The sequence below is a fragment of the Crotalus tigris genome, unplaced genomic scaffold (assembly GCF_016545835.1).
Source record: "Crotalus tigris isolate CLP2741 ecotype Arizona unplaced genomic scaffold, ASM1654583v1 scf7180000019068.10715455, whole genome shotgun sequence".
In the NCBI taxonomy this organism is placed as follows: Eukaryota; Metazoa; Chordata; class Lepidosauria; order Squamata; family Viperidae; genus Crotalus; species Crotalus tigris.
In genome coordinates, this window is record NW_024097358.1 from 7283256 (window position 1) to 7295954 (window position 12699).

The 12699-nt window shown below is 38.9% G+C and overlaps 1 protein-coding gene across 3 annotated transcripts in view; it reads right to left on the bottom strand.

Annotated features, from left to right (window-relative positions):
- Positions 1-12440, bottom strand: part of THRA (thyroid hormone receptor alpha) — a 163440-nt gene extending 151000 nt beyond the window's left edge. The window contains exon 1 of one of the 3 annotated variants that reach the window (XM_039358801.1): positions 12419-12440. The gene's annotated coding sequence lies outside the window, so the exon portion shown is untranslated. Of the gene's footprint in view, positions 1-11418; positions 11505-12418 lie in introns of those variants that run through there. The other 2 variants (XM_039358800.1, XM_039358802.1) reach the window with 2 other exon arrangements.
- Between the last annotated feature and the right edge of the window lie 259 nt (positions 12441-12699).

A 12699-nucleotide genomic window follows, 5' to 3' on the forward strand; every position in this document is an offset into this window, starting at 1 on the left:
TTTTCCACCATACTTTGCAAATAAATTCTTTCCAAATCAAACAATGTGATTGTCTGGATTTGTTTTCTCATTTTGTCTCTCATAGTTGAGGTCTACCTATGATGACAATTACAAGCCTCTCTCATCTTTTTAAGTGGGAGAACTTGCACAATTGGTGGCTGTAGTTTGACATTGTGCTTATTAAATATTTATGCTGACATTCTGTCTTACTTCTAATCAGCTCCAACTTTTAGTTCTGATTTTTAAATGTGCACATCCCACAATTACAGGTAGTTCTTGATTTACAACAGTTCATTTAGTGACAATGAAGTTACAACATCACTGAAAAAAGTGATTTACGATCATTTTTCACACTTATAACTGCTGTAGCATCCCTGTGGTTATATGATCAAAATTCAGAGGTTTGGCAACTGGCTCATATTTATGATTCTGCTGCTAACATTTTGCTTTGACAACAGATGGAAATGCAGCCATTTTCTCTATTGCTTTTAGAATTAGTTGCTGCTGGGAGAGGGAATAGGGATGAGAGTCCAGCTAGTTATAACAATAGTAACTTCATAGTGGGAACCCAAGGACATTGGGCTCAGATGGGCTGGAGAGTTGGGGAGAAAGCCCCCCCCCGCTTCAAGCTAATTGGGGAATATGATTTATGACTGTTTATTGGAGGAGGAAATTGCACTTTGTTACTTTGCATCCAGGGGAGGGGAATTTAGTTTTTGGTTTCAACTATGTAGTGCCGATACTTTGTTTCTCAAAGTTCTTTTGAAGAGTTTCATCTATCAGAACCAATGACAGTGTCCCAGAGTCATGTGATCCCCTTTTGCCACATTCTGATAAACAAAGCTAATGGGATAGTTGGATTCACTTAACAACAGTGTTAGTAATTTAACAATTGAATGGTTCACTTAACAACTGTGGCAAGAAAAACCATAAAATGGGGCAAAACTCACTTAGCAAATGTCTCATTTAGCAACAGAACTTTTGGGCTCAATTGTGGTTATAAGTTGAGGACTACCTATATAAGAATCAGGCTAGAAGCTTGGGTACCAGGAATGTATTTCATGATGTATGGAAGTCAGGCATCATGAAATGAATTCAAAGGTTTCCAAGCTGAACTGGGAAACAGTTTTTATGACAAACCTGCCACCTTTACACAGTCTGCACCTTCCCACAGTCACATGATGATAATTTTCAATGCACTTTACTGGTATCTGATGCTTACTTCTGGTTTCTGACAAAAAATGCTCAATTAATAAAATGGATTCACTTAACAACTGTGGCTGTTAATGACTGTATAAAAAAAATCGGGTCCAGTCATGTAATATTTTAACTTAAGAATGCAATGATTTATGACTGTAATTTTGAACTCAGTTACAGTCATAAGTCAAGGGTTTGTACATAATTTATTTATTAAATTTGTTTACTGCCCAGCTCGCCATGAGGCAACTCTGGACAGCTTTTAACATTAAAATATTAATTTGTTGCAGCATAACAAATTAACGGCTAATAAAAACAACTACCCAAGAGCTGGTTAATATCTATAAAAACCCACATGATGCTCTTGAGAGCATGTAAGAAGAACAAGTGTTAACTATAAGAAATGAATCTATATAAAATAGGAGGTAAGTAAACAGTTCCTCCAAGCAGGCCAGTTTTTTGAGATGGTGCACTGTGTGGCACTGAATATATACAATGTATCCCCTCCAAAATGGTACAAAATACCAATTTTTTTGTACCAAAAAAATTCTAGCCCTCCCCCTTCTGATACATCACAAGTGCATCACCATACTTGGCTGCTTAAAACACACACACACACACACACACACACACACACACACACACACACACACAAGATTTGCCTTTATGCCGCCACACCGTACTTCTGTCCCTTTGGGTTGCTTTTCATCTTGCATATCCAAGTATGTAGTAGGAAAGGGTAACACTGCTCTTCTGTCCTTAGATATGCCTGCACTATTATATCTTTGCTAGTACCATTTCAGACTATTCTTAAAAAGGTATAAATTTACATATTTTCACCTGGATATATTTCTAGATATACACAGACACAATGGCACTCATATTTGAAATTTATTTTTCTCCTACTATAAACATTGATTTTTTAAAAAATAGGAAATCTCTTCCTTTTCACTTGATACCTTTTTATTGCTGTTTTACATCTACTGCTCATTTATGGATTTAGCAGATAGACATCTCATTTGTCTTCCATCAAGGCACTCAGAATACTGAAGGAGAGAGTCCTAGGTTGTTCAAGCAAAACTTTATTATGATCATAGATCACCATAAAGGAAATGGGATACAAATAATTAATAATTTTTAAACAGCTGAAAGGTGTAAAAATGAAAGTTACACATGGTTAGAAAGCATTAAAATGTGTTTCTTAAAAATGTATGTATATATAAACAAATCTTTTAAAAATAAAAACATTAAATTAATGCAGAGGAACAAAAGTTGTTTTTTTTATTAATTAAATCTATTACAGTACAAAACACTCAACTAAACAATGAAATGCTCATTAAGGCTAATTTGATTGTAAGTGTTGCTTTGCAGAACTTGGCAATATTATATGTTGTATTAAGATTAGCAGCAAGGAGATGTAAAATTGTCCTGTGTGCCTTTGGTATTTAGATAGTAATGTTGGGATGAGGCTATTATAAATGTCTCTATAATGAAGGTTGTTGTGTTGTTTCTGTATGTACCTCAGCTGTTTTTCTACATCTCAGTGGTATGCTTTGTACCCCAAAATATGGAAATGCAGCTACAATCTGCAGCTGAGTCCTTAAGGATTGGGCGGCATATAAATATTTGAAAATAAATAAAATAAATAAATAGTGGAACAGCAAACACCAGTAAAACTAAGGATCACTAGTAAACTAGAGACCATTAAAATGTATATGGACTGACACAATACAACTGTGGTAAAATAGGGAGACATCTGTGGGTTCTCTTAGGTTTTCTTGGAGGTGAAGCACATCAGTTTGAAAAATTAGACCCATTTAATTCAAGGCATAGATGTTGTCATCATTTGGCAGTAGCAGCAAACAAAGAGTTTCTATTCCTAAATTCTAAATTATATTATTGTAATGAATAAAACTTTAGAGAGTCAGGAGTGAAGTTTTGTGTAAAAGAACAAATTCCATGCAGTTCTGAATAAAAAAAACTGATGCCCAGTCCCAAAACTCTTCAATACTGGACTGATAGATTGGTTTGTTTTTCATCCCACCTTTATTATTTTTATAAATAACTCAAGATGGCAAACATACCTAATGCTCCTTCCTCCTCCTATGTTCCTCACAACAACCCTGTAAGGTGGGTTGGGCTAAGAGAGATACAACTCACATCAAATCATCCAGGCAGCTTTCAAGCTAAAATGTGACTAGAACTCATGAGCCTGGTCTTTAACTACTAGACCAAACTAGCTCTCTATACTTATTTTATAACACATTCAATGTTATAAATTATGTTGACCTTTAGTGTTTTGTCAAAAAACCAAAAATATCTAGGATAAATGCTACAAACTCAGTTTATCTTTATTTTAAAGGAAAAGATGCAATATAAGGCATCTCCTTAAAATCGTATTGGACAACCTTGTCATGTTCAAATATCACCATACAAAATATTCCAAGATACCAGCCAGTCATCCATCTCTTTTGCTATCTTTGTTTCCAATTTTTTTTTTCTAAAAATCAGTGTCATCGGCCTACTAAATATGTTCAAAACAAACTGGGATTTATTTTCCTATGTATCCCTATACACCATGGGATTTCCACACATGTAATGATGCTCTCATCTTATGTAGTGATGAATATCCTACAAATGCACAATGTGCTTTCCCATTTATTAATGATTAACATCAATCTGCGTAATTCAGAATTAGGGTTCTGGCCTTCTTTCTAAAGCAGCAGGCAGAACTTCCAGTATAATTCTGAGTATGAATACTTCTTCTTTCAATAATTAAACACTGTCATTGTATCCCCAAACAAATTTCTAGCAGTATTCTAGGACCAATACTATACCATGTTGTGAATTTGTATATTGTTTATATTGAGAAAGCTTGGCAGGCAAGGTACCCCAGTGAGTACTGAATGTTAAATCTGTGTGCTATTCATCCTCCTACCTGCTGTCTAACTAGAATTCTAGAGATAGTAGGAAATATTGCTCCATCAACAGGATAAATGTACGATTCAGTTTCTAGCCCAGGTATTTTCTATATATGATATGAAAACTCCATATATAGTCTCAAGCAGGTAAATGTCTCAGGAAATCCTGATCACTGATCCACAAAGGTACAAACTTGATGTGCCACAAAAAGTGAGCATAGATGTTACTAAAAAGATACTTGAAAAGGAAAACCAAGTCCAGGTAGATACAGCAGATGAACTGAACTGCAGAAAAAGGGTAATTTTCCCAGTTTCAAGTAGCCTGTCTGGGAAGGAGGTCCTTCTACGTCAGTGGTTCTCAACCTGTGGGTCGGGACCCCATTTGGGGTCGAATGACCATTTCACGGGGGTCGCCAAACCACGCTGTCTGCCATTTTTTTCCCTTTTCCCCAGCTGTCCTACTCCCTCTTACTGGTGGCCACACCCTCTTGGGGGTCACCACAACATGGGGAACTGTATTATGGGGTCACGGCATTAGAAAGGTTGAGAACCACTGTTCTACGTGCTAAATGGTGATCAGTTCTTGACAATGAAGGTAGCTTATTTATCATGGTTTGATTCCTTCTTCCTTCCAAATTCCTTGGTAAATTTAAGAATGGCTACTATCACAATGTGCATATTAATGCCATATAAGGCAAATTTCCATACTGTGAGGAAGAATCTGAATTAAATTCTAATGCAGAAATGGATATACTATTCCCACCAAATCTGATAAGCCTCCAAAGATATTGGAGTTCAAATGAGGGTTGAGAGTAAATGTGACAATCTTCACCCAACACAGCTCTTCTTCTTATACATTCATTTTGGTGGGGTTTCTGTGTGACTCTTAGAAGCATCCTTACACCAAACATTCATCTTTCCTGCCTCTCAAATAATGTCTCTTCCTCACCCCCCCCCAACACCTCCTTTTTTTCTTCCTCTGTGATGGGAACCAACCATTTAAATCAAATGTGTGTTTCAGCTGACATATCTCCACCCATATAACACACTCACACACACTAAATCACACACAGCCACAGTTCATACCAGCAATAGTGAACTCTGCCCCACTTCCAAAAGACAGCACCGATAAAGCTCTCAGAAAGACATAAGATTTGAAAGGAAGGCAGCAGCCCAGGGCAGGACCAAGCGTCAGCTGAGGTTGCTTATACTATGTTTGTACAGTACTGTAAATGACCTTAATACAGGTTAAGCCACAGCAATAGGGGGGAGGGGGGCGCTAGACTGCTTCATTTGCATCTGATCAACGAGTCTTCCCCAGACCAGCTCCTTGATGGTTCCTTCCAACAGAATTTGGTCTTTCTTGAGCACTGCAGAAATCAGATGTTTTGTATCCCCAAAACAATGACCAGGAGCTTGCCTGCACAAAGTCAGCATTCTACCTAGTCAAAACAGGCAGAAATCAAAGGAGGGGAGTAGAGGAACCAAAGCAACAAACACAGTAAACCAATCTGAGCTGTCTCTAAACCATACAATCTAAGGAAGCACAATCCAGAATTCATGATTATTGTATTTGGCAAAATGGCTAGGAGTACGTTGTTTGTGCAAAACAAATTTCACTCCTGCCATGAATTCATCAGATTATTTTAGGCAACGTCATATTCCCTTTTCTCTCATCTGCAATATAATATTCACCTACCTAACGGGATTGTTGTAAAGATTTACTGAGTTAATAGAAGTGACACACTCTGGAAAACAGAAACTGTCATCTAGGTTCAAAGTACTTTTATTAGGATACATTCCATCAACATTTGTTTAAAAGAACTATGATTCCTAACCTTGATACAATATTTCAAGTTCTATACATCTCTCAGCTTTGAACATGCCTCTAGTATTGGAGAGAGTTCTTAAATATTTTTATGTTAGGAATTAATATCTCTCTTCATTTCTAGACATCAGCTTTTATATATTTTTTAAAGAGAGAAAAAATCCAATATTCATTACAAAGACACTATATATAGTATCTATATATAGATTTATTAAACTCTTTGACACAGCAGCTTCATTAGTTAAAGAGAGAAAAACCAGGAGTAATATTCAAATACCAAAATATTTTACATACAAACATATATTCTTTTTTTAACTGAATAGCTTGCAAAATTTTTTGATCCTGAACTCTACCTGATATTGGCTACATACAATTCAAATCCAATTTTAATGAGTAGGTTAGAAAGATAGTCATGGAAAGTTCCTGATTTATTTATTTTAATTTTTTTAAAATGCCTACATATTGCATCTCAATCAAATGATGAGAGATTCAGCTGGTTAAACTAGAACTAAACCATATAAAGTACAGACAAATAATGCTGTCCTGTTCACAAATTATATTGAACTACACTTGTGATCCATAAGTCTAAAATAAATCATGAGCTTAAAGTCATTTAATATCATAGGACAAATCATGCTTTACCTGATTGCCATGCTCCCACCGATCTCTATCAGCATATCAGATTATGTCACAAATTACTTATAGTTAATGCAATAATGATTTACGCTAATAATATCATTAAATTGAAATAATATATTAATTGAAAACCATACCCTATAAGAAATGGCTTTATTAGCAACTGTATACTATACTTTTATTCAGCAATTGTGAGGCACATTTTTGGGGGGGGCTAGGTCTACCTACTCCTAAATTTTCTCATGTATGGGGAAAAGTTGCCATATCTGGATCAACAACTTGAAAACCAACTGGCCTCAATTTCAGATACCACAGGATGGTGCTATTGCCAATGACTGTCTACTTCCACAGCCTCTTCAGGAAGATTCTTCTATTACATTGGTAAAATTCAGGTTGGTACTTTACTTAATAAAAGGTTACTGTTTCTTCTGAAGTTTAAGGGAGAAGCCATTCGATTTTGATACACAAGAACAAAAATCAAATTATGTACTTCAAGTGGTCCTGGGCAAGTTTTTACCTTTCAGTCTTGTCCTTCATAAGGCTGTCTTTTCTTAAGCAACTATGGAAACTGTTCACTAATGATATCAGCATCACGTGGTAAGCACACACGTGTGCGCGCGCACACACACACACACACACACACACACACATATATATAGAGAGAGAGAAGCAAAACAAGCAAAAAACCAATCACCATGACATGCTCCTATGCACTCACTGCATCGATCTGAGGCAATTATGAACAATGTATAATATGTCCAACAACAGTAGAGAGTAACAGTAATGTATACAAGATATAAAAATATTTAACAAGAAAATTAATTCAACAGCCAGTGTCAGCAAGCAGAAATTGGTGTGGGACATCTCAGAGCAATGGAAATAACTATAATATAGTAAAAAAAAAAATTACAGATGTGAGTGTGAAAAGAAAAGTTGGGTTTTTAACAGATTCTGCAGTTTTTATTCTGCTCTCTGGAATTATGGGTAGAATACCTGACGCTACAACCACAGTCAATATGGAGTGGCGGTCCAAAAAAAAAAAAAGCATTTCCTCAAGGTCATCCTAGCCAAAGGTCAACCCAGGTGAGATGAAGAGGGCACTATGGCACTGATATATAAAAATTATGATAGAACACTTCTATGTGTACAATGGCTCAGCCACTTCGGCCATCTAAAGAACACAAGTATTAATTTTTACAGGTAGGGAAACCTGTTTGGTTGTTGTTGCAAAGCTACCAGGAAAAACCACTTATGTATCACCTTCTATAGCTTAATCCCCATGCAGGCACCTCTGCAAGCTTAAATGGGATCTATTAATACTGCCCAAATTCAGTGACAGCAGGGCAAAGCACCCACCCATCTTTGAAATGTATAAGACCTTCCCCTCCCCACACACTCCCATCTCAAAAACAAGTCTATAACTGCTCTCCAAGACAAGCTTAACTTACATATGAACCATAATCAAAACAAAATGCTTCATTTCCATCAACACTGGGGGGGGGGGAAGCAACATCCCTCAGCCAAGTAACCACAACTGATTCTTCATATCTTGTTTAAAATAAAGGCAACCAAATTGGGGAGCATGGCATTTCTTCTTTTTGTATGAAATTTAAAAGCTATTTCTCTCTCTTTCATAACCAGCTGCTAAAACTACACATTCCCATTTTGTTGGCAAGTTCCAGTTGTTTCAGATGGTTGTCCTCAATGCCTGCCAAATTTCTCAGAGTATAGTTCCTATAATATACTGACATCATAGCTTGATCATCAAAGCCAGCTTAAGGGGAGGAACATTTTAGAACAATGCAATTTGGTCATAAACTAATTTTGTTCTCCAAAAGGTGATAACTACTTAAGTCTCTCTCTCTCTCTCTCTCTCTCTCTCTCTCTCTCTCTCTCTCTCTTCTCTCTCTCTCTCTCTCTCTCTCTCTCTCTCCCTCCCTCCCTCCCTCCCTCCCTGTGTGTGTGTGTGTGTGTGTGTGTGTGTGTGTGAGAGAGAGAGAGAGAGAGAGAGAGAGAGAATTTCACACACAAGTTTCCAATCTAGCAAGGGTGTTTTCACATACTACAGCAAGATTAATTGAACTGCTCTTGCATATTTTGAATGTATACATTAATGTTGCTAGCTAGTAGAAGTTTCAGATGTTGTTAATATGGTACACAAAGATTTACTTTCAGTCTAAGTAATGCAAAAATCTGCATTCATATTACACAAGTATGGGGCAGGTGGACAATACTCTCAACAGGGTAATAAGAACAACTCATGTTGCCTTATCTCTTTGTCTTGTTGACAAAAGTTGTTCTTCTAATGTAAGAAAGAATTTCTGGGTTTAATTCTGTGCCTTGACCTTTAAATAAGTCATACTCCTGGCCTGCCCTAACCTCTTTACTTGCTTACTGACAGTGCAAGCTGTTTTAGTGTGGGCAAAGCTCAGGTCACTTCCAGATCATGACCTTTGCTCTTCTAAGCGTTGCCATTATACACTTAATGTTAGTAACTTCCTTCAAAGTCTCTTAGTCATAGATTTTTTAAAAACAAAACAAAACTTTGCTAGTAGTACACTCCTTTTTTCCCTTAGTGGTATTAAAAGGCAACCTTAGTATCTTTTTTTCATTCCCCCACATTTCTATATGCAGGCGGTAAAATGACAATTAATATTACATAAAGCAGCAATAAAAAAAATCTTGCAAGGGGAGATCTGGATGTGAAGCCAGCATGATAGACATAGGCTGATGAAGAGAAGTTCAAATAAAGATATGAAAAAATATTTTTAGTTAGTAGAAAAACTGACTATAACTATCTATGTCCAATGAAAAACCCCATAAATGTGCCTCTAGCCTTGGCCCAGGTTGGAAGTTGACTTCTTTACCAGAAAGAAATTTCCCCCAAAACCTGCCCTAAACTGCTACATTTTGACAGGAGATCTCTTTAAAAAAAAACAACACCAAAAATATATGTCATTGAATGTCTGGAATGGTTGAAAGATATCTGGCTGATATCTGGTTGGAAGATATTTGCCTAATTACCTTTTGATTATCCACACAAGGGATGGTCTCTGGACTGGTCTTTAAAGAGAAAAGCAGGTATCTTTTTTCTTTCCCTGCAACCCCCAATTCATCAACTTGCACCATAAGCAAACTGATGTACCATATATCCATTCTCTCCCTCACAAAGAGGGGGAGGAAGGAAAGCTTTCACTGGAAAAAATGCAAACAACACTGACAAAATTGGAGAGAGGGACAGGGTGACACAACGCCCCTCCTTGCAAGATATATGGAAAAACTTGCATGCTAACTGGGACCATCATGGACACAAACTGGGATATAATTCAGATTTATATCAATCACTACTGTTCAGCTTTCTCTTTTAATTTTAAATAAAACTGAGAGCTACACAGAAGCATTCAAAGCTTCTGATTTTTAAACATCGACATGCATTAAGTGCTCAGGATTAATCTGCCAACCATGTTCCCCTACAGACAGATGTCTCTCTGACAGCAGAATGAGCATCAGAGTCGCCCCTCAGAATCCCCCTTTCTCCAAGAACAGGATCCCTGCTGCATGGGTTCCTTTTCAACCCAAAGTACCCCCTTCCACCCCCCTCAAGCCAAAAGGGGGACACTTCACTCACCCTGAGCCCTTCCCCTATTTTTTTTTTTAAATGGAATAGCAAAGTTAAATCCAGCTCTACCAGGAAATGGACCTTGCTGCCAACATTTAAAACGTAGTCCCCCCTACAGCCCCCCTAGACTTGTGACCCACCAGCCACATGCCAAACGTCCTTATTTTTAAAGAAAATATTTACCCACATTTCCCCCCCCTTTAAACACAAATAGAAAAATATCTTCCCCTTTCCTAATTCTTCTTACCCCCCCCCCCACTGCAAATGTCAAAACGAATTTTCTATTGTGGGCCTTTGCAACGAATCTTTGCATTTAAAAACAACAAGAAATATGCAAAAGCAGAGAAACCTTCCTGAGATTAGAGCCTGAGATGCAAACAGTAAGAAATCAAATTCACTCAAAAAGGGAAAAAAGTGGGGAATTAACCCTACCACCATTTCTTAGAGAGAAGGAGGTTAGAGTCAATAAGCACATTTTTAATTTGTGGTGTTAAAAAATAAATTTGCTTTGGAGATTATCACTTCTGAACAAACCATTTTTTGCCCCCCCTCCCCCCAAAATTATCAGAAATCCCAAATCAACACTAATCTCCAGGAGTGCAATAAATAAACAAGCGTCTTTCTTTGGAAGGAGAAGTGTCTCCCTTTTTCTCTTCATTTTTGTCTCTATTTAAAACCTCCTCCTCCTCTCCATTGCTGAAAAGAGGTGTGTGTGTGTGTGTGTGTGTGTGCGCGCGCGCGCGCGCGGGTGTGTGTGTCTGTGTGTGTATATATATAATAATTGGATATATATGTGTGTGTGTGTATATACACACACACACACACACACACACAGAGAGAGAGAGAGAGAGAGAGAGAGAGAGAGAGAGAGAGAGAGAGAGACGGGAGGGGAAAACAGTAAATGATGAGATTAAAAGGGGGGGAGGAGGAGACTCCACAAGATTCCACAAGCGAAAAATCCCTATATGGGAAAGGGGGGGCGCATCTTTTTCCCACCACCCCGCCTAATCTCGTATAGATTTGCAACGTTGGCAGTGACAGGAACAGCTGCGAGGGGACGGGGAGCGCAGGGTGGAGACAGCTGGAAGAGGGTGGGGGGCCGAGGAGGGAAGACATATTGGGGTTCACAAGCGCACACGAAGCTTCCCCTTCAGAAGCTTCCCCTTCAGAATTGCAGAGATCCGCAATTCACTCTTCTTCCACCCGCCGTAACCTACCTTTGGCGAGGCGACGGCGGCGGCTACTCTTCGTCTTCTTCTTTCTCCCCCCGCCCCCCTTCTTTGCAAGCAGGAAGCTGGTGTCCTGCCCCCCTCCCCTTCCCCTCGCAAGCTGGAGTTTCCCCGCGCACTCCTTCGCTGCAGCCCCAAAGGGGGGGGGGGTTGGTAGAGAAGACGGCCAAGAGGGGTTTGTAAGATCCCGGCTCGGGCAGTAGCGGCGCTCGCCTGGTGCGTTTGTGTCACTAGAGCTGGGGAAATGGACTCGAGAGCCGAAGGGAAGGAGGCCGGCCTGGCTCCTCCTCCTCCCCCTCTCCCCATCCCTCCCCACCGCCACCGCGGCCGCCTTGGCTAACGCCTGCACCCTGCAGGCCGAGGACGCGCTGTGCCAGAACGGCCGCCGCGCGCACAGCGATTTTCCTTCTGCAAAGGAAAGGAGGGAGCAGGTTCGATCCCTAGCAAAACATCTCGCCTTCCCCAGCTCTTCGCAGCCCCCATGCACTTTTTTTCTGCGTTACAGAGGCATACATTAAAAAGTGGAAATTCGCATCATGTTCACGAGCGAACAGCTTGCCCGAACATTCTGCTCATGTACGCTTTCTCAGAAATGTATGTCACGATTTCTTCAACTAGGCTTATTTCCAAATAAGGGTACATTCAACTCCAATCGTAGCAATACTTTTTTTCGAACAATTTTTTTTAAAAATAAATACACCATATGTGTATATGAATAAATCTAGAGTTCACTGTTGGCGTAGTCAAATTCTCCCCCCACCTGGAAAGACTTCTACACCTTGTGCCATCAAGAAGAATCAAACAGATAAAGTGTTTACGCCAGCGATTACCCAGCTGCATGCCGAGTTCTGCCTGTCATACATTTGAAAAAGCGCACGAGCCTAAGAGGAAATAAACGAAACAAAACACTCACTACTGTACTTAGGAAAGTATGCTCTTCTTACCATAGGGCAGACGTCAACAATCTTTGTAAGAAGGGACTACTTACCCTCCAGACGTTTTAAGAGGAGCAAAACTGTAGTGGGTGGAGCAAAGATGAAGTAGGCAGAGCTATACCACACACGTGGCTAGAGCTGGGATTTTCGGTACAATTTATATACTGCACTGGACTTTTTTTTTTTATCTTGAAAGCATTTCACATAGCTTATAATTTTTGCCACATTAACATTAGCACTTAGCAATTTTGAATGGATTTATAGCTCCTAAATTAACACTTTAAACTGCAATTTTTGACTAAAGCCACAGTTGGCTGTGTTCATACATAATTAA